Genomic DNA, 20,874 nt, shown 5'->3' with positions numbered 1-20,874 from the left:
CCTTCTAAAAATTTATAAATCTCATTAATCTTTAAAGTTTTCCTTTTATTATGGATCTGAAAAGCAGCCAGTTGTCAGTTGTGTTCATTGAAAATATCTTGACATTGAGTAAATCACAGGAGAGGATGTCATAGGCTTGACTTAAATATTTTGATCTATAACAGTGTTGATAAAAAAAAAAAAACAACCAAGACAGCTGCCCCAAAATGTATGAGGTAGTTAGAAAATGTAGGTTTGCCATGTGGGACTTAAATTACTTTGAAGCCGTTTCTAAGAGTGAGGGTCAGGTATATTGTAGAATGAATGGAATTTTTCACTTCTATTAATGAAGATGGTTATTTGGACCAAGTTGTAGAGAGGCCCCAGAAAGAACTTCAGAATGTATAAATGACCAGTCTTGATCTGGAGTACTAAGATTTGGTCCCTTTCTGGAAGTGAAAGCCAGGGTAGATGTAGAGGTTATTAAACTCTTAAGATATTCATGTTTTTCTCTTCCTGATGACTAATGACATTGTTACTGTGTGGGCAAAAGTAGGATTCCCGAGACTGTGGCACTCTTCTAAATTACTCTTTGATTTTGGGGATGTCACCTTTATCTCTTCTGAAACTTTTTTTTTTTAATTCAAAATAGCTTTCAAGTTTAATAGAATAATCTGTAATATCTGCAATTTTGGAAAAGTTACTGTAGATACTGAAACATGCTTTTTTTAACATATGATCATTCCGTTCTACGTATATAATCAATAATTTACAATATCATTATATAGTTGCATATTCATCATCATGATCATTTCTTAGAACATTTGCACCAATTCAGAAAAAGAAATAAAAAGACAACAGAAAAAAATTCATACATACCATACCCCATACCCCTCCCTTTCATTGATCACTAGCATTTCCATCTACTAATACTGGCTTTTATATTTACCTATGTAGTTACCTTTACCACTATTCTTTATTTCTTGTAGTTTCTAATTACTGCCTAGTGTTTTCATTTCTGTCTGAAGGACTTCCTCTAGCATTTCTTATAGAATCAAGCATACTAATAATGAGTTCCCTTAGCTTGTGTTTATCTGGGAATGTCTTAATTTCTCCTTCTTTAATGAAAGATAGTGTGCTGGCTTGAAACTGTTAAATATCCCAGAAGAGCCATGTTCTTTAATCCTGATTTAAAATTGTAGGGTGGGACCTTTTAAATGAAGTTGTTTCTGTGGAGAAGTGTCCCACTCAAGTGTGGATGAGACCTTTTTGATGAGGTGGTTTCTATGAAGCTATGTCTCCACCCATTGAAGGTGGAGACTCTTTACTGGAGTCCTTTAGGAAGGAACCATTTTGGAAAAAGCTTCAGAGCTTTTTTGATGTTTGAAGATGCAGAAAGAAAATGCCCCAGGGGAAGCTCTTTGAAACCAAAAGCCAAAGAATGAGCAGATGCTGGCTGCATGCCTTCCCATGTGACAGAGGTGTTCTGGATGCCCTCAGCCTTTTTTATGTCAAGGTATCTTTCTCTGGATGCCTTAGTTTAGATATTTTAATGGCCCTGGAATGATGAATCTGTAACTTAAAAAATTCCCTTTATAAAGGCCAACCCAAATTTGATATTTTGCATTTCTGGCAGCATTAACAAACTAAAACAGATAGTTTTGGTGGATGTAGGATTGTTGGTTGCTTTTGTCTCTTTTCAACACTTTAAATATATTATCCTGCTGTGCCTGGCCTCCATGGTGGCTGCTGTGAAATCAGCTTTTAGTCTTATTGGGAATCTTTTGTAAATTTTAGTAAGTTGCTTCTCTCTTGCTGCTTTCTTTATGTTTGGCTTTTGACAGTTTGATTACAGTGTGTCTTGGTGTTGATCTGTTCCCTATCTTTCATCAGATTTGGCAAGTTGTTCGCTCTTATTTATTTCAATATGTCTCTGTCTCTCTTCCCCTTTGGGAATCCTATTCCATGTATGTTGACACACTTGATGGTGTCCCAAGTGTCTTAGGTTCTGTTCATTTTTCTTCATTCTGTTTTCTTTTTGCTTCTCAGAGTGGATAATTTCATTTACCTTTGTTCAGGTTCACTGATTCTTCTGTCTGCTTGCATCTGCTATTTAACAGCTCACGTATTTTCACTTCAGTTATTATTCTTTTTGGCTCAAACATTTCTATTTCTTTTCTTTTTTTTAAATTTTTATTAGTAAAAACCAATTAACATACAGTATGAACACTTTTTTCATCACATAGTTGTATATTCATCATCATGATCATTTCTTAGAACATTTGCATCAATTCAGAAAAAGAAATAAAAAGAAAAAAGAAAAAAATTCATACCTACCATACCCCTTACCCTTCTCTTTCATTGATCACTAGCATTTCCATCTACTAAATTTATTTTAACATTGGTTTCCCTTGTTATTTATTTATTTTTAATCCATATATTTTACTGATCTGTCCATAAGGTAGATAAAAGAAGCATCAGACACAAGGTTTTCACGATCACACAGTCACGTTGTGAAAGCTCTATCATTATACAATCATCTTCAAGGAACATGGCTACGGGAACACAGCTCAGCATTTTCAGGCAGTTCCCTCCAGCCCCTCTCCGTTACATCTTTTTTTTTTTAATTAAAAAAAATTTTTTTAAATACCAAAAAACACCAAACGCAAACATTCTTAACTTTTGACCATTCTATTCTACATATATAATCAGTAATTCACGATATCATCACATAGTTGCATATTCATCATCATGATTGTTTCTTGGAACATTTGCATCTATTCAGAAAAAGAAATAAAAAGAGAACAAAAAAATTCATGCATACCATACCCCCATACCTTCCCCTCACCGATTACCAGCATTTCAATCTAAATTTATTTTAACATTTGTTCCCCTTATTATTCATCTTTATTCCATATGCTTTAGTTGTCTGTTGATAAGGTAGATAAAAGGAGCATCAGACACAAGGTTTTCATAATCACAGTCACATTGTATATCATTATACAATCATCTTCAAGAAACATGGCTACTGGAACACAGCTCTACATTTTCAGGCAGTTCCTTCCAGCCTCTCCACTACTTCTTGACTAACAAGGTGATATCTATTTAATGTGTAAGAATAACCTCCAGGATAACCTCTCGACTCGGCTTGGAATCTCTCAGCCATTGACACTTTATTTTGTCTCATTTTGCTCTTCCCCCTTTTGGTCGAGAAGGTTTTCTCAATCCCTTGATGCTGAGTCCCAACTCATTCTAGGATTTCTGTCCCACGTTGCCAGGAAGGTCCACACCCCTGGGAGTCATGTCCCACGTAGACGGGGAGGGGGGTGAGACTGCTTGTTGTGTTGACTGGAGAGAGAGGCCACATCTGAGCAACAAAAGAGGTTCCCTTGGGGGTGACTCTTAGGCCTAATTTTAAGTAGGCTTGATCTGTCCTTTGTGGGGTTAAGTTTCATGTGAACAAACCCCAAGATTGGGGGCTCAGCCTATAGCTTTGGTTGTCCCCACTGCTTGTGAGAATATCAAGAATTCAACTTGGAGAAGTTGAATTTTCCCCCTCTGAAACTTGTTTTTTCCCCTCATTTTACTGCTGAGGATTACAGAGGAATTTTAGTAGTTGGAAAAAATGCTAGAAGGTAGAATGTAGGCAAACACAGTTATTATTTTTTTAAAGGACAAGAGAAGGTAGAAAATTCAAATTGCAGAGTGTGACACTTAGGGATAGAAATTAATTGAATACCTTGTGAACCTGAGCACTTATAAAAAGAAGCAATGATTGCTGGCATGCAGCAAAAATTAACTAGGATTGACTAGTTAACTAGGCAATGAGATTCTTAAGGGCAGGAACCATTTCTCCACCCCACTCCCCGATTAAAAAAAAAAAAAAAGAAAACAATGCAGAAAAGGATAGGGAATAATTTAGAAAAAGCTATATTTCCATTGCCCAGACTTTTCAAATTTACTTCTGACCCTTCTTTCATTTAAAAAAAATAAAGCATGGTAGACCTACCCATTTGCCACTCTGTCCTCCCTGGTCTTCACGGAAGCAAATCATCTCATGTTTGTGTACTCCCCTAGTCCGTTTTTTTAATAAATTACTTATAAATCCTGTGTGTGTGTGTATATAATTTTGTTATATTTCCAGATTTATACAAATAGAATCATACTATATGTTTTCTACATCTTACTTTTACTCCTTTGTTCTTAAGATCTACCCTTGTTCATATATATATATGAACAATATACATATATATAAATACATATATTATATATATACATATATATAAATACATTTATATATATATATATACACATATATATATATTCCTTCTTATTTAACTGCTGCATAAGATTCCATCCTTTGAGTATGATGAATGTTCATATTTTCACATTTTATTTTTTATACTCCTATTGAAGTTTCTGAATTTATCATAATCCATATAATGCCAGAGTGCATATCCTTGTATGTGTTTTCCTGTATGCATGTGGATGAGTGTTTCTGAGGAATATACACGAAGTGGGATTGCTGGTTACCGTGGCTTACTCATACATGGAACTCGAACATGTGGTAGAATGCCTAGAGCTTAGTGGATGCTGCAGATATGGTAGGAAAAGAAAATTAAAGAACTCATAGGACACTAAGCTCATTTCCTTTTTGATATATTTACTAGGCAGAGAGATCAGAGAAATTCCTTAGACATAGTGGATCTGAATTTCCTTTAGGGATTTAGGCTCTCATGATCTCTTTGCCAAGGAACTGGAATGGGAGCTGGATAATGATGCAGTTAGGTGAGCTGCTGTTTGTTAAATTGATGTTTCTCTATGGGGACGTAAATCTGGAGGAATGGGTGTTGTGAGAGGATGCTAGCAGAGTTTGTCCTCAGCGTTTTCCCCAGCAGAGTGGTTGTCAGTGACTGGCCACCTGTGGTATGTGGTTCCTTATCATAGTACCCTAGTCTCCTGGGTTCTTGGCTTTTTCTCTCTCTCTCTCTTTTTTTTTTAAATTTTTATTGTAAACATATATACAAAATGAAGAAAGAAAAAGCAATAATTTTCAAAGCACACTTCAACAAGTAGTTACAGAACAGATCTTAGAGTTTGTCCTGGGCTACCATTCCACCATCTCAGGTTTCTCCTTCTAGCTGCTCCACAACACTGGAGGCTAGAAGGAAAATTAAAACAGTGATTCAGCAGCCATACTTGTTTGTTGAATCCTGTTTTCTCTGTTATTCCTCCTCCTCTGATCCCTTTTCCAATCTGTAGGGATTTTTAGGCAATGCCCATTGTGACTTTTCCACATTGAGAAGAGGTGTTCACACTAAAGGAGATAGGGGGATGTAATCAGTGATAAACTTGGAGAGGTTGGTCCCTCTGGGTTTCTGGATTTATCTGAATAGGAGCCCTCCGGGAATTTTAGGTTCCAGGAACGCAAACCTAGTGCATGAAGCCTTTATAGAGGCTCAGTTCGAGCCCCAGGTGTTCTTCACAGTCAGTAGGAGTGATGTTGGTTGGGGTTTAGCAGACCATGGCGATTAGCCTTCTCTAACTGAAACTTGCATAAGAGCAGCCTCTATTTGATCTCTCTTGGCCATGGATGCCTTATTTTATTACACTCCTTTTCCTCCTTTTGGTCCAGAAGGCGTTGTTGATCTCACAGTGCCAGGGCCAGGCTCATCCCTGGAAGTCATGCCCCACATTGTTAGGGAGACCTTCACTTCTGAATGTTATGTCCCATGTAGGTGGCAGGGTAGTGATTTTCCTTGCAGCATTGGGCTTAGAGAGAAAGAGGCTACATCTGAGCAACAAAAGAAGTTTCCTGGAAACAACTCTTAAGCCTCGTTATGGGTAGTCTTAGCTTCTCCCCTATAGAAATGTTTCCTAAGGGCCACCCTCAAAATCAAGGACTTGGCCTATTTTCTTGGAAGTTTCCAGTGGTTGAGAGGGCCCCTGGGGTTTCCCAGATGGGAAAGTTTAATGGTTCCATATACATATATACATGCATATATTTGTCTCTTTGCACCCTCAAGGGACTCTACAAATACCCCTTAATTATCAGCCCACCACAGTCGAAGATGTATCCTGCTATTACATTAAGCTATACAGAATTACAAGGCCTCGTTCCCATTCTGGACTCCAGGAGTTTGGGTTGTTTAAATGAGCTATCCAGACAGGTCGATTTAGACTATGTGTTACCAAACATTTAGGATCTGGACATAATAAATCTCTCTGCCTTCAGCCTCATTTATTAGGTGAAAGTCTAGAGTGTCCACACTATCATCTTTTACCCTGTATTCTAAATTACCTTAGATTTGGTAGACTTGGTACCTTAGATTGGCTTCATTTTAAATTCCGATTGAGGCCTAATCTCTTTTTTGGTGACTTGAACTGTTATTGTATGTGGCTGTGCTAATTTTCAGCATTGCAGCACTCCATTTCTGGGTCTTAGGTGTCACAGAGTTACTCAGAGTTCCAGGGAAATACCAGCTGATACACATATAGCTCAGTGTCTCAGAATCTAGAAATACATTTAAAACTTCAGACTAAGAATGGCTCTATAAGAGCTTACAATCTAGGCTCCAATTTGCTTATGAGTAAATTCTCTGAAGGAAACTTTACCATATCTGTCCTGTTATTTCTGGCTTATTTTTCACAATACATTGTCCCCAAGGTCTGTTCAGTTTGTTGCATGCACACAACGAACCGAATAAACTTCCTTTTTGCAGCTGCTTGTGTAGGCTGTACTGTATTCCATCCTATAAATATATTAGAGTTTACCATTCTGCTTCTCAGACATTGTACCCTTCGACTTCCTCAGTTTATTGGGCATTATGGATAATGTGCAAAATAAACAAACCGTGTCTTACAGAATCCTCACTTGGTTGTACGATCATCAGCACTCTCAATTTTAGACAGTTTTCATTGATTCATAGCAACGGAGAATCAACAAACACAGCATCACCAACTTTCAAATCAAAACTACCCCTTATCTCTTGTCCCTCCCCCCCAATTAGTCTCTGGTGTTGCTGTGATACTGTCGATGTCTTCCTGTTAACTATTTGGCTGTACTGTGCATTTTTAGCTTTCCCCCGTACCCCTCTATTCTCAACTCTTTGTCCACACTGAACCTTTGAAATAGTTCATGTGAGAACTTATTTATAATTGCAGATTTAGTCACTAGGTTACATGTAGTATACATCCCTTTCAATCATATTCACCTTCAATAAGGCAATGCTACTTATAACCCTGCTAATTAGTTCCCATCACTTCTGTCAGTTTCCTTGCATTTAGGTTCAACCTCATTTCCCCCATCTCTAGCATTTGTGTACTTCTAGGTCTGCCATATTCTGTGATGTAACCTCTGAGATTACCATAGTCATAACAGTGAAATCATATAGTCTCTATCCTTCTGTGTCTGACTTGTTTCCCTCAGCATATGTTCTCAGCGTTCATCCACAGTCTCATAATTTCATCTCCCCACTACATAATATTCCATCATATATATATATCGCATTTTATTTATCCACTTGTCTGTTGATGGGCACTTAGATAGTTTACATCTTTTGACAGTTGTGAATAGTGCCACTATGAACATCAGTGTGCAAATGTCTGTTCATGTCACTGCTTTCAGCTCTTCTGGTTATATACTGAGTATTGCTATTGCCAAGTCATAGGGCAACTTGCTATTTAGTTTTCTGAGGAATTGCCAAACTTTTCCATAGTGCCTGCTAATACATTCCCACTAACTGTGAATAAGTGTTTCTCCAAATCCTCTACAACATTTGTGGTTTTCTGTTTGTTTAATAATAGCCATTCTTATAGGTGTGAGGTGGTATCTCATTGTCGTCTTGATTTGCATTTCCCTTAGAACTACTGAAAATGAGCATCTCTTCATGTGCTTTTTATTGGCTTCCTCTCTTATAGAGACGTTAATGGGATTACTTTAGCAGCAGAAGCTTGAAACTTTACCACCCAAGACCACTCCTTTTCCAAAATCTAAATCTCAGAATATTGCACTTGATGACACCCCCTTATGCTCCATGTTTTTCATTCTCTTATTTGACTTGTCCATTCTTAGCAGGACCTTCGTTCCCTTGACAGTTCTTTTGTGTATCATAATTCATCAGCCATTTTTGTTCCTTCCTGTTCTCTCAGGAAGGATGTCCCACAGATATCTTGAACTGCTCTCTTTTTTTAGTGATCCCTTTGCTTTAGCTTATAATTATGTTTAAGTTGCTCCTAAACTGGGGGGGGGGCGCGGAGTTGAGCTGCTTAGTACTTAACTTCTAGTTGAGCTACTCAGTACTATTTCTACTACTATTTCTGTTAATTCTCCTTCAGAGTTCTTAAAGTTTTAGTCTGTACTTTTTTTTTTTCCTAATTTCTGGCCTCCTGCTCATTCCTTAGCTCCAGGTTGAATGGCTTTTCCCCTCACATTCATTAGAAACTGTAGTTAGCATATTAGGAATACTTCCTAATTATATACAAACCTGGAAATAGTTTTCATTTCTTCTCTTCACTTCTTGGGAGAGTGACCTCTCTCAAATATTTGAAGTTGTTGATCAGTTCTCCCTGAAAATATTTCTCACCTTGGCTTCTGTGACACCACTCACTTCTTTGACTACTTCTTAAATTTCTTCTTAAATTCACTTTTTTTATAAACTGAAAGGTTATTTTGTCTGCCTAGACCACCATCCTTTCTTTTGAGCAAAAGCTTATCCCTGGCTCCAACCATATGATTTTTTATGTAAGAAAACAAACAATATACTTAGAACCACCAACAATGGATATCTTAGTTAGCTTAATCATAGGCATCTTTAAATAAAGTATCTATATAATCATTGTAAAGCTTGTGTTTGCACAGTAAGTTTCATAAACCAATTTGAAATTAAGGCAACAGGGAAAATACATATTTGGATGGCAAAGTTCTTAAATTCTTAGTATTAAAAATTAACTTAACCATATGATTTTGATAGATACTGCCAGTTATGGTAGCTGCCCATCCCCTACCCCCGCCCCCAGCTCCCAGTCCCAGCGTGGGCGTGTGGACAGGCTGGGGCAGAGAATCATATCCCACTGGCCACAAAAATTAAGAGGTTTTTCCCTGGCTTCTTTCACTATTTCTTCCTGGGCTCCTTTCCCCTTACCTGTCCTTTGGTTGTTGATATTTCTTGGGGCTTCTTCCTGGTTGATCTCATCCAGTTCCATGTCTTCGGCCACACCATACAGGCCTGTAACATCCAACTCTAGTTTTTGAGTGCCTGTCTTTTTCCCTTCAGTGCTTCATTTCAGCCTGTGTAGTAGACATTTCCAGCTGGATGTCTTAACAGTTCGGCCTCAGTGTGATTAAAATCTTATCTCAGGCCTCAGTCAGATGCCTAAACTAGAAGCTTCAGTCATGCAGTCCTCCTTTCTTTCCCTTTCTGTTCCCCTTTCTGTCCCTCCGTATAGCCTGTTGGTCCCCAAACTTTGTTGAGTCTGCTTCTGAGCTGTTTCCTGAAATCTCATGATTTTGTGATTATCATAATGTCCTTTCCAGCCTCACAGCCCCTGCTTTTGCTCAGTACTCACAGTACTGGAGAATCCATTAAGGAATGCCAGGGACAGCAGTGTTTAGATGTTTCTTGAATGAATGACTTCAGTGTTGGGGGTCCCAAAGACCATCCCTAGTTTCCTTTATTTGCTAGAAGGATTCATAGGACTCAGCACATAGATGTGCTCACAGCTAGGACTTACAACAGTGACTGGATAAAAAGCAAAATCAGCAAAGGAAAAAGACACATGAGATGAAGCCTGGAGGAAACCCCGTGTAAGCTTGTAAGAGTCCTCTCCATGTGGAGTCACTAGGACACGCTTAATTCCTCTAGCAGTAAATTGTTTCTACATGCGAAATGTTGTCTCTCAGGGAAGCTCATTAGAAACTCAGTGCGTGAGGTTTTATTGGGAGCTGGTCACGTAGGCACCGTCTGCCTGGCACATACCAAAATTCTAGACTCTCGGGAGGAGAGCAGGTGTTCAGCATAAATCATATTGTTAATACAAACTGTTTAGACTCAGTGAACCGTTATTATTAACTAGGGAAAGGTGGGAACTCTCCCCAAATCCAGGTTCCCAGATGCCAGCCTAGGGTCACCTTTGCAGGTAGACTTTTTAAGGAGAGCAGTCTCAGGCCTGCTTGGTTAATTCTTTAATGCACATACTTTATAAGTCAGATCTCTTTTTCTTGCAAATAATAGAAATTCTACCCAAACTATCTTAAACCAAAGATGGGACTTTATTATGGTTCACAGCCACATGACTGCCAGGGGCCACCAGATCTAGGTCCTGAATAGCATCGGGCCCCTTGTCTTGTTCTCATCTTTTCCCTCCATCTCTCTCCATGTTTCATCTCTCTTCCTTTTTGTATGTTTGTTTCATTCTCTCCTGTGCTGTGGGTTTCTCCATGGGATAGGGAAAAGGCCTGGAAGGACCTCTTAGCTTGTATCTCAGTGACTTAGTGACCTTAGAGGAAGAGGAAGTCTTCTCTCTGGCTGCAGCTGGGAAATGCCCAGGGAAGAATTCTGAATTCTAAATTGGCTGGACCAAGTTATGTGCTCGTCCCTTAGACCAGTGGCAGTCGGCCACAAAAGCTCCATTTCCCTGAAAGAATGGAGTTTGTGTTCCAGTAAGAGAAAATGTCTTTAACACTTTATCAGATTTGGGAATCCTGAAAGTTTTGAATGACAAAACTAAAATAAAAGCGTATGAGTTGAATTACTGGCAATGTTGACTTTGTACTCTGTCAACTTAGTTAATCTGGGGCAGTGTTTTCCAGAATTCCCGCCCCCATGTGGTTTTAGGTTAGTCACCAAGAGATTTGTGTGCGAGTTGGAAGGTGGAAGTGAAGCACTGACCATTTTTCTGCTCTGAAGGTCAGTTGTAGGACAGCTAATGCCCGTTGTTGAACTGCTGGCTCACGTTGGTGTGGGCCACACTCACAGCCCTTGCTCCTCCAGCTCCCTCTGAATCTCCCCCTCCAGCGTCTTTAAGTCCTGGCCCAGGTACGTGTTCAGTTCCGTGTACAGCTCCCATTTCTCCTCTAGGTCACCTGTGTCTACAAAGTTGGAGACAGAGAGAGACAGAAGAAGATTGCAGATTTTCTTGCTCTCCCCTACTTCATGTCCATTTTTAATTCCGTGCTGTTGGCCTAGTTCACCTGTAGTGACTTCAGGCCCAAAGCCAAATACACAGACCGCAGCCTTGGGCAGACTTCTCTGTCGACTGTCATAATTGCTCCCTTATCCAGTATCACTCTGAATGGCTGATTCTTGGATTGAAAGTGGCTGATACAGGGCTCCAGGGAAGCAGAATCTTAAGGATGGCTTATCTGTATAGGTTTTATCTTGTCTGGGATTGGTTCTCTGAACTGATTAGATTATAATGGCGTTAAAGTAGCAGTTACTTTAATTATCACCTGTAGATGTTTGTAAGCAGGTACCCATGCAAGACAGGATTTTGGGTGACCAAGTAGCTGTTACCACATATGGATGTAAAATTCTGCACCTTGTTGTGGGAAATACTTACTCAAAAATTTCCCCCAAAATGGAGAAATGAGCTTCACTGTAGTGTGTGAAAAGTGTTACAAGTTGACGTGTTTTGTATTTAAGGAGGTCCTTGAAAAGGTTGTTTTTCTACCTCTCAACTGCCAATTCTGCAGTACACTTTAGTTTTTTTAAAGACAGTTTTATTGACATATATTCATATATTATGCAATCCATCCAAAGTGTGCAATCATTGGCTTTTAATATAATCACAGAATTGTGCCATCACCACAATTTTGTGATGTTTTCATTACTCCAAAAAGAAAAACTCCATACCCCTCCTTAGCAGTCACCTCTCAATCTCTCTACTTCCCAGCCCTAAATGACCATGAATCTATTTCTGTCTGTATAGATTTATATATGTTTACATCTTATATAAATGAAGTCATACAATATTTGTACTTTGTGTCTGTTTTCTTTCATTTAGCATAATGTTTTCAAAGAAATTATTATTTTTAATTAGAGAAGTTAAAGATTTACAGAAAACTCATGTAAAAAATACAGCATTCCCATTTTACCACCCCCCCATTGTTGATATTCTGTATTAGTCTGGTACCTTTGTTGCAGATGATGAAAGAATATTGAAATAGTACTATTAATTATAATCCTTGGTTTGCATAAGGTGTATTTTCCCCATATGCCACCCTATTATTAACACCTTGTATTAATGTCATACATTTGTTATAATTCTTATATTATGAAAGAATATTCTTATACTTCTCTTAACCCCAGTCCATCAACTATAGCAGGGTTCATTGTGTTGTACAGTCTGTGTTTTATCTCCTTCCATTCTAGTAACATACACAACCCAAGCTGTTCCCTTTCAGCCACATTCATGTACATAGTTCAGTGCTGTTAATTACACTCACAGTAATGTACTACCATCACCACCATTCATTTCCAAACCTTTATAACCAACCTATATAAAAATTCTGTACAAATTAAGAATCAGCTACCCATTCTTTACTCCAGTTTGTACTTGGTAACCTATATTATAGAATCTATCTCTGTAAGTTTGCTTACTATTATTCATATCAGGGAAATCATGAAATATTTGTCATTTTGTGCCTGGCTTATTTCACTCATATAATGTCTTCAAGGTTCATCTATGTTGTCGCATGCTTCGGGACTTTGTTTCATTATACAACTGAATAATATACCATTGTATGTTGTTTTAGTTTGCTAGTGCTGATGGAATGCAGTATACCAAGAACGGAATGGCTTTTATAAAGGGGATATGTTAAGTTACAAGACTTAGATACAGATGTTTATAAGATGTAGGAGGACACCCCAGGACCCAAAGCACCCACAGATCTGAGAGAGCCATTTGAAACCAGACGCTGGGAGAGGAGGACAGCAGATGTCACCATGTGTCTTCTCGTGTGATAGAGAGGCCCCAGACATCATAGGCCTTTCTTCAGAGTCCAAGTATCTATCTCTGGATGCCTTATTTGGATATTTTTATGGCCTTAGAACTGTAAATTTATAGCTTAATTTAATAAATTCCCTTCATAAAAGCCAATCTGTTTCTAATGTATTGCTTTCCAGCAGCTTTAGCAAACTGAAACACTTTGACCTGCTGATTGTTTTAAAGAGTGTTATTTAACTTCCACATAGTTGTGGATTTTCTAGTCGTCTTTCTGTTAGTGATTTCCAGCTTCATTCCATTATAGTCAGAGAAGATGCTTTGTATGATTTTGTTCTTTCTAAATTAATTGGTTTTGTGATTCAGCATGTAGTCTGTCCTGCGGATGATCCATGCACATTTTAGAGAATTGTATATCCTGCTGTTTTGGGTTACAGCATTCTGTGTATGTCTGTTAGTCTAGTTCATCTGTTATATTATTCAAGTTCTCTATTTCCTTATTGATCTTCTATCTATTGATGAGAGTGGTATATTGAAATCTCCAACTGTTATTGTAGAGGTAACTATTTCTTCCTTCAGTTTTGCTGGTGTTTGCTTCATGTATTTTGGGGCACTGTGGTTAGTTGCGTAAATATTTATGATTGTTATTTCTTCTTGGTGGATTGCACCTTTTATTAATATGTAGCATCTTTCTTTGTCTCTTATGATAGCTTTTTGACTTAAAATCTGCTTTATCTGATACTGGTGTAGCTGCCTCGGCCCTTTTTTGATTGTTGTTGGCGTGCACTATCTTCTTCCATCCTTTCACTTCCAACCAGTTCATGTCTTTGGGTCTAAGGTGAGTTTCCTATAAACAATGTGTAATTGGATCATGCTTTTTTTTATTGTATGATTCTGTTTATATGAAATGTCCAGAATAGGCAAATCCATAAGAACAGAAAGTAGGTTAGTAGTTGCCAGGGCTTAGGGAGAAGAGGGAATGGGGAGTGATTGCCAATGAGTGTGGCATTTCTTTTGAGGGTGATGAAAATATTCTGGCATTAGAGAGTGGCAATGTTTACATAGCCTTGTAAATATATGAAAAACTGAATTTATGCTCTTTCAAACGATGAATTTTTGGTGTGTAAATTATATCTCAAAAAATAAAAAGAATAGTACATTAAACACTATATACTGTTCATCTAGATGAAATAATTATTAACATCTTACTGTATTTGCTTTATGTTTTCATATATTTGCATATATATATTCTTTTTTTTTCTCTGTATCTTTTAATAGGTAAGTTTAGTCCATTAACATTCAGAGTTATTAGTGTAAATGCATTTCCGGAATCCACTATCTTATCCTTTGGATTTTGTTTGTCAGATCTATATATTCTTTTCTGTCTTTCTCTTTTTATCCTTTAAATTACCCTTACTGGTACTCTTCAATTCTGTGCCCTCCACCAGACCTCCCTCTCCTGTATTTTTTTTTTTCCAGCTGGCAGAACTCCCTTTAGTATTTCTTGTAGGGCTGGTCTCTTGTTGACACATTCACTCAGGATTTGTTCGTCTGTGAAAAATTTTAATGTCTCCCTCACTTTTGAAGGACAGTTTGGCTGAGTACAGATTTCTTGGTTGAAGTCTTTTTCTTTCAGGATCTTAAATATATCATACCACTGCCTTCTTGCCTCCATGGTGCCAGATGAGTAGTCTGAACTTAATCTTATGTGGTTTCCCTTGTATGTAGGAGATTGTTTTTCTCTTGCCAGTTTCAGGATTTTCTGCTTTTCTTCAACATTTAACAGACTGATTAGTATCTGTATTGGGGAAGGCCTATTTAGATTTATTCTATTTGGAGTTCATTGGGCTTCTTTAATTTGCATAGTTGTTTCTTTTATAAGGGTTGGGAAGTTTTCCCTCATTATATTCTCAACTAATCTTCCTAGCCCTTTACTCTTCTCTTCTTCTGGGACACTGAAGAATCTGCTATTTGTGCGCTTTGTTTTGCCCATCATTTCCCTGAGATCCAATCCAAATTTTTCCATCCTTTTTGCCATTTGCTCTTTTGTTTGTTCAGAATCAGTTGTCCTATCCTCTAATTTGCTTATTCTTTCTTCTGCTTCTTCAGATCTGCTGTTGTGTGTCTCTAGTGTATTTTTTATTTGGACTGCAGCATCTTTAATCTCTTTGATATCTGCTGTTTTTCTATATATTCTTTCAAATTCTTCTTTATGCTCTTCTGGTGTCTTCTTGAGCTCCGTTATGTCATTAGCCATTTAGTAGAGTTGTATGAACATCTTTGATTAGTTGTTCCAAGGTCTCTGTCTCCTCTGGTGTTTTAATTTGGTCATGAGGCTGGGGTCTATCTGTCTGCATATAGATATGCTTAATGATTTTCTGTTGTCTTTGTGACATGTAAATATCTTGACAGGTTTACTTTGGAAGTTGGATTCCTTCAGTAGACTAAAGCTTTGTGTTTGCGGGATGGGTGTGGAGCAGGATGGGGGGCATGGGGCCAGACACAACAGTGCAGTGATAGGTTGCAGCGCAGGTATAGATCCGAATCAGGGACATTACGCTGGTGCCTGTGAGTGTGGGGTGTGGGCTTTGGGGTTGTAGAGGTGCAGTGGGGGGGGGGCTGTGGGGGTGAGGTGCAGCTCAGGCAGGCCTTGGTGTGCAGGAGCAGTGTGCGGCATGGGGGACACAGGTAGGGCACGGCAGGAGGTGGATGGGTGCTGTGCAGATGCACGGGGGCTAGTGTGCAGGCAGGATGTGGGTGCATGCATGCAGTGTGGGGGTTGTGAGTATCAGGGTGTAGGTACAGGGCACAGAGGTCAAGGCACAGGGAGGGAAGAGTTCGGTGTGTCCTTGCACAGGGGGAGGTGTCCGTGGCGACCAGGATGTGGATGCATGAGTGTGTAGGGGTGGGGCAGGTCGCTGGGGTTGTGAGATGTGGGTCAGGGGCGGATGATGTCAGGTTCTGGTGCATGGGATGTGGGGGTAGTTGGGGGTGGTGGCAGCACTCGTGAGGGTTGCATATTCAAGGAATGCAGCTTGGTGTATTTCCTTGTCCAAATTTTCCCATCTGTGCACTTCTGACGGCTCTGCGTCTCTGTTTGGAAAGGGCTGTGTTAGGCTGTTGTACTGGATGGATGGTCTCCAGTTCTCTGCATCTCAGTTCTTCAGCTTTTGCAAACAGCACCTCCCCATGTGGTGTAGAAGACCCTCCCAGGTCACTTACACCCTGGAATCACCTTCCCAGTCTTTTTCCTGTCTCTTCTCTAGCTGTTCCTTGGAGCAGGGTGGATGTGACCTATCCTATTCTGCCATCTTCCTGGAATCTAGATCATGCTTTTTTATCCATTCTCCCAACCTGTGTCTTTTGACTGGGTATTTCAATGCATTAACATTCTGTATTATTACTGTAAAGGTAGTACTTACTTCATATTTTGTTCTTTGAATTTTATATGCCATATGTTTGGGTTTTTTGGTCCCTCTTTTCCTTACTTGCAAGTTCCTTTTCTGAATAGTTAATCTTTTGTAGTGTATCTCAGTGATGCCTTTCTCATTTCTGTTTTTGTGTATTTCTAAAATACCTTCTTTCTGGTTACTGTGGGTGTTATTTTGCACAACCTACAGCTATAATCTACCGATTAGAAAAGGTGCCAACTTATCTTTAGTAGCATGCATGCTCTCTGCTCTCATATCCCTCTGTTTCCTCTCTTTATGTTTTTTTTTTTTTCAAAGACGGAAAGTTTATTGCTAGGTATAAAGCCAGAGATCAGATGGCCTACCGGCCCAAAAATCTGTCTCTCTGAACTTCAGTAATTTTGATAGCCTTATAGTATAAAAGAGGGCATGTGTTAGGAAAATGAGCACAGTGGCTTCACATGATATAATTAGAGGTGATCTAATTATTGTGCACATGTGCAGATTACATGCTTAGTCCCAGAACATATGTAAGAAAATGGTGGCCTTAAAATGATGCTGGGTGTGATTTTTAGTGTTCTGATGAGGTATAGTGACTTATAGTTTAAAGTCTAGCTACTGTGCATGTCAGGTGGGCCCGTTTTGGTTAAATCCAGCTTTGGTTATGAAGGTAACTTTTTAAATTGGGTGGGTTTGTTCGGGGCTGGATCAAGGCCTTCATTAATAAATATTAGGGGCTGTCTTTAGTGACCACAAGATCCAAAGTTGAAAAATGGGTACAAATGAGGGTCAGTCACAAGTTTTTTTTTTCAGTCTACTTTTTTTCATTTTCATTTATTTATTTATTGTAAGTTTAGCAACATAAAATAAATGTGAACATTCTTAACACATGAGCATTCCATTCTTCGTATATAATCAATAACTCACAATATCATTGCAGTTGTATATTCATCACCATGATCATTTCTTAGAACATTTGCATCAATTCAAAAAAAGAAATAGAAAGAAAAAAGAAAAAACTCATACGTACCATACCCCTTATCCCTCCCTAGTCACTGACTGCTAGTATTTCCGTCTACCCAATATATTTCAGCCTTTGTTTCCCCTATTTTTTTCTATACCCCTTACCACTCCCTTTCATTGATCACTAGCATTTCCATCTACTAAATTTATTTTAACATTTGTTCCTCCATTATTTATTTATTTTTAATCCATATGTTTTACTCATTTGTCCATACTGTGGATAAAAGGAGCATCAGACACAAAGTTTTCACAGTCACACAGTCACATTATGAAAGCTGTATCATTATACAATCATCTTCAAGAAGCATGGCTACTGGAACACACCTCTACATTTTCAGGCACTTCGCTCCAGCCTCTCCAATATACCTAAACTAAAAAGGTGATATCTCTATAAAGCGTAAGAATAACCTCCAGGATAACCCTTGACTCTGTTTGAAATCTCTCAGCCACTAACGCTTTATTGTGTCTCATTTCTCTTTTCTCCCTTTTGGTTGAGAAGGTTTTCTCAATCCCTTGATGCTGAGTTCAGCTCATTCTAGGATTTCTGTCCCACGTTGCCAGGAAGGTTTACAGCCCTGGGAGTCATGTTCCACGTAGAGAGGGGGAAGGGCCGTGAGTTTGCTTGTTGTATTGGCTGAGAGAGAGAGAGGGGCCATATCTGAGCAACAAAAGAGGTTCTCTTGGGGGTGACTCTTAGGCCTAATTTTAGGTAGGCTTAGCCTATCTTTTGTGGGGATAAGTTTCATATGAACAAACCCCCAGATTGAGGGCTTGGCCTGTTGCTTTGGTTGTCCCCACTGCTTGAGTCACAAATTTTTATAATTACAGGGTGTGCCAGTTTAAAAGGATGTATGTACCCTAGATGTTTTAATCCTAATCTCATTTTCTAAAGGCAGCCGTTTCTTCTGATCCCTATTTAGTACTGTATGTTTGAAACTTTAATTTGATTTTCTCCTTGGAGAGGTGACTCAATGAAGAGTGGTTGTTAATAATTAAGGGATTTATATCCAGAAAAAACTCAAACTTTTCTCAACACTATCCCAAGTACTAAATAATACCAGGAATATGTTAGTTCAGAAAATTAGGTTATGGCTAAAAAAAAAAAACTAGGTCATAGTGCTACTTTTTCAAATGCTACTTTCTTATTGAAAGATCTTACAGGTGTCATCTCTTCTATGAGGTCTTCCTAGGTCATTCCTTCTTTGTCCTAGTGCCAGTATGGTCTGAAGTGTGGGCAGAATAGAGGACAGTCCAATTGCCAAGGCTCTAGACTAAAGAATGTCCTGTGGCTACAAAAGGTACCGCGTTTAATTGTCCTACTGGGGCTTCAGAACCTCGGGTTCCTTGCTTCTTAGGATTTTTGTCGCATCGGTCACTGACGTTTTACTGGACGAAGGTGGTGGATTCTCTGCCTGTTGAACTCAAACGACCAATTCCTGAGACACTGGGGCTTCTCCCCTCAAAGGAGGCCAGATGGCTTGTCAGCCCCCAGATCTGTCTCTGTTTTTGTCTGACTATACCAATTTACCACGTTTTATATATATATATATATTTATACACACACACACACATATTTAATATTTTTATTTAAGAAAATGAACAATATACTTAAAACCACCAGAAAATGGATATCTTAGTTAGCTTATCCATAGGCATAGTTCAATAAAATACTAAATAATCATTGTAAAGCCTGTTGGTACAATATGTTTCGTAAATCAATTTAAAATTAAAGCAAGCAAGGAAAAAATCAATAGACACAGACATCTCAATTGCTTAAATTCTAAATATTAAAAGCTATCTTATATACCATTTAACTATCAAAACTGTGTACATTCTCAAAATAGCAAGTAGAAAGTTTTTACAACTATCAACTTTGCAATAGTAATGAGCTATATTGCTAAACATTTTCACATTTTGATTTCAGGAATCTGTCTTATCTGATATTACTATAGCTGCCTATAGTTGTGTTTTTAACTTTTTTTTATTGTAAAATAAAACATACATGCAAAAGAAAGAAAGAAAAAAGCAATCATTTTCAAAGCACACTTCAATAAACACCTATAGAACAGGTCCCAGAGTCTGTCCTGGGCCACCACTCCACCATCTCAGAGTTTTCCTTCTGGCTGCTCCAAAACACTGGAGGCTAGAAGGAATATTAATATAGTGATTCAGTAGCCTTACTCATTTGTTAAATCCCATTTTCTCTGTTATACCTCCTCCTTCTCCTTTAATCCTTCTCACAATCTCTAAGGATCCTTGGGGAATACCTGCTCCGACTCTTACATGCTGAGGGGGTGTCCGCATTGAAGGACAGGGAGATACAATCAGTTGATAATCCTGGAGAGGCTGTTCCCTCTGGGTTTCAGGATTTATTTGACCTAGAAACACTCAAGGAATTATATGTTCCAGGAAGACATCCCCAGTGCATGAAACCTTTTTAGTCTCAGTTCGAGGCCCATGTGCTGTTAAGAGACAACAGGAGTGATGCTGATTGGGGTTTAGCAAACTATGACCATTAGCACTCCCTGACTATTGGCCATACGTGTATTTTTTGTTTTCCCCCTATATCCCTCTGCCATTGACTCCTTGTTCACTATTGAACCATTGAAATAGTACATGTGAGAACTTACTTACAATCATAAATTTAATCATTGAGATACATGGCACTATACATCCCCTTTCAATCATATTCATATGTATATGCCACATTTTGTTTACCCACACAGCTGTTGATGGGCATTTGGATTGTTTCTATCTCTTGGCAATTGTGAATAGCACTGCACACATCAGTGTGCAAATGTCTGTTCATGTTACTGCCCTCAGCTCTTCTGGGTATATTTTGAGTATTGGTATTGCCAGCTCATAGGGTAATGCAATATTTAGTTTTCTGAGAAATTGCCAAACTGGCTTCCATGGTGGCTGCACCGTTATACATTCCCACCAGCAGTGACTAAGTATTTCCACATCCTCTCCAACATTTGTAATTTCCTGTTTGTATAATAGCAGCCATTCTTACAGGTGTGAGGTGATATCTCATTGTCTTGGTTTACATTTCCCTTATAGCCAGTGAAGACGAGCAGCTCTTCCTGTGCTTTTTAGCCATTTGTATTTGCTCTTCAAAAAAGAAAAGTGTCTGTTCATATCTTCTGCCCATTTTATAATTGGGTTGTTCTTTTGTTGTTGAGCTGTATAATTTCTTTATGTACAAAGGCTATCAAGTCTTTATCTGATATGTGGTTTCCAAATATTTTTTCTCATCGAGTTGGCTGTCACTTCACTTATTTGACAAAGTCCTTTGAAGCACAGAAGTTCTTGATGTTAAGCAGTTTCCATTTGTCTGTTTTTCCTTTCACTGCTTATGCTTTAGGTGTAAAGTTTAAAAGCTACCTCCCATCACTAGGTCTCGAAGATGTTTCCCTGCATTTTCTTTTAGAAATTTTATGGTACTGGCTCTTACATTTAGTTTTTTAATCCATTTTGAATTAATTTTTGTATAGGATATAAGGTGTAGGGGTTCTCT

General features: G+C 38.5%; 1 protein-coding gene across 9 annotated transcripts in view; it reads left to right on the top strand.

Annotated features, from left to right (window-relative positions):
* MGAT4A (alpha-1,3-mannosyl-glycoprotein 4-beta-N-acetylglucosaminyltransferase A) overlaps positions 1-20,874 on the top strand; it is a 139,188-nt gene that overhangs the window by 24,059 nt on the left and 94,255 nt on the right. The window lies entirely within an intron of this gene.

This window comes from Tamandua tetradactyla, chromosome 17 (genome assembly GCF_023851605.1).
Source record: "Tamandua tetradactyla isolate mTamTet1 chromosome 17, mTamTet1.pri, whole genome shotgun sequence".
In the NCBI taxonomy this organism is placed as follows: Eukaryota; Metazoa; Chordata; class Mammalia; order Pilosa; family Myrmecophagidae; genus Tamandua; species Tamandua tetradactyla.
The sequence above is the reverse complement of the archived record's forward strand: the minus strand, read 5'-3'. Positions and strand labels throughout refer to the sequence as shown.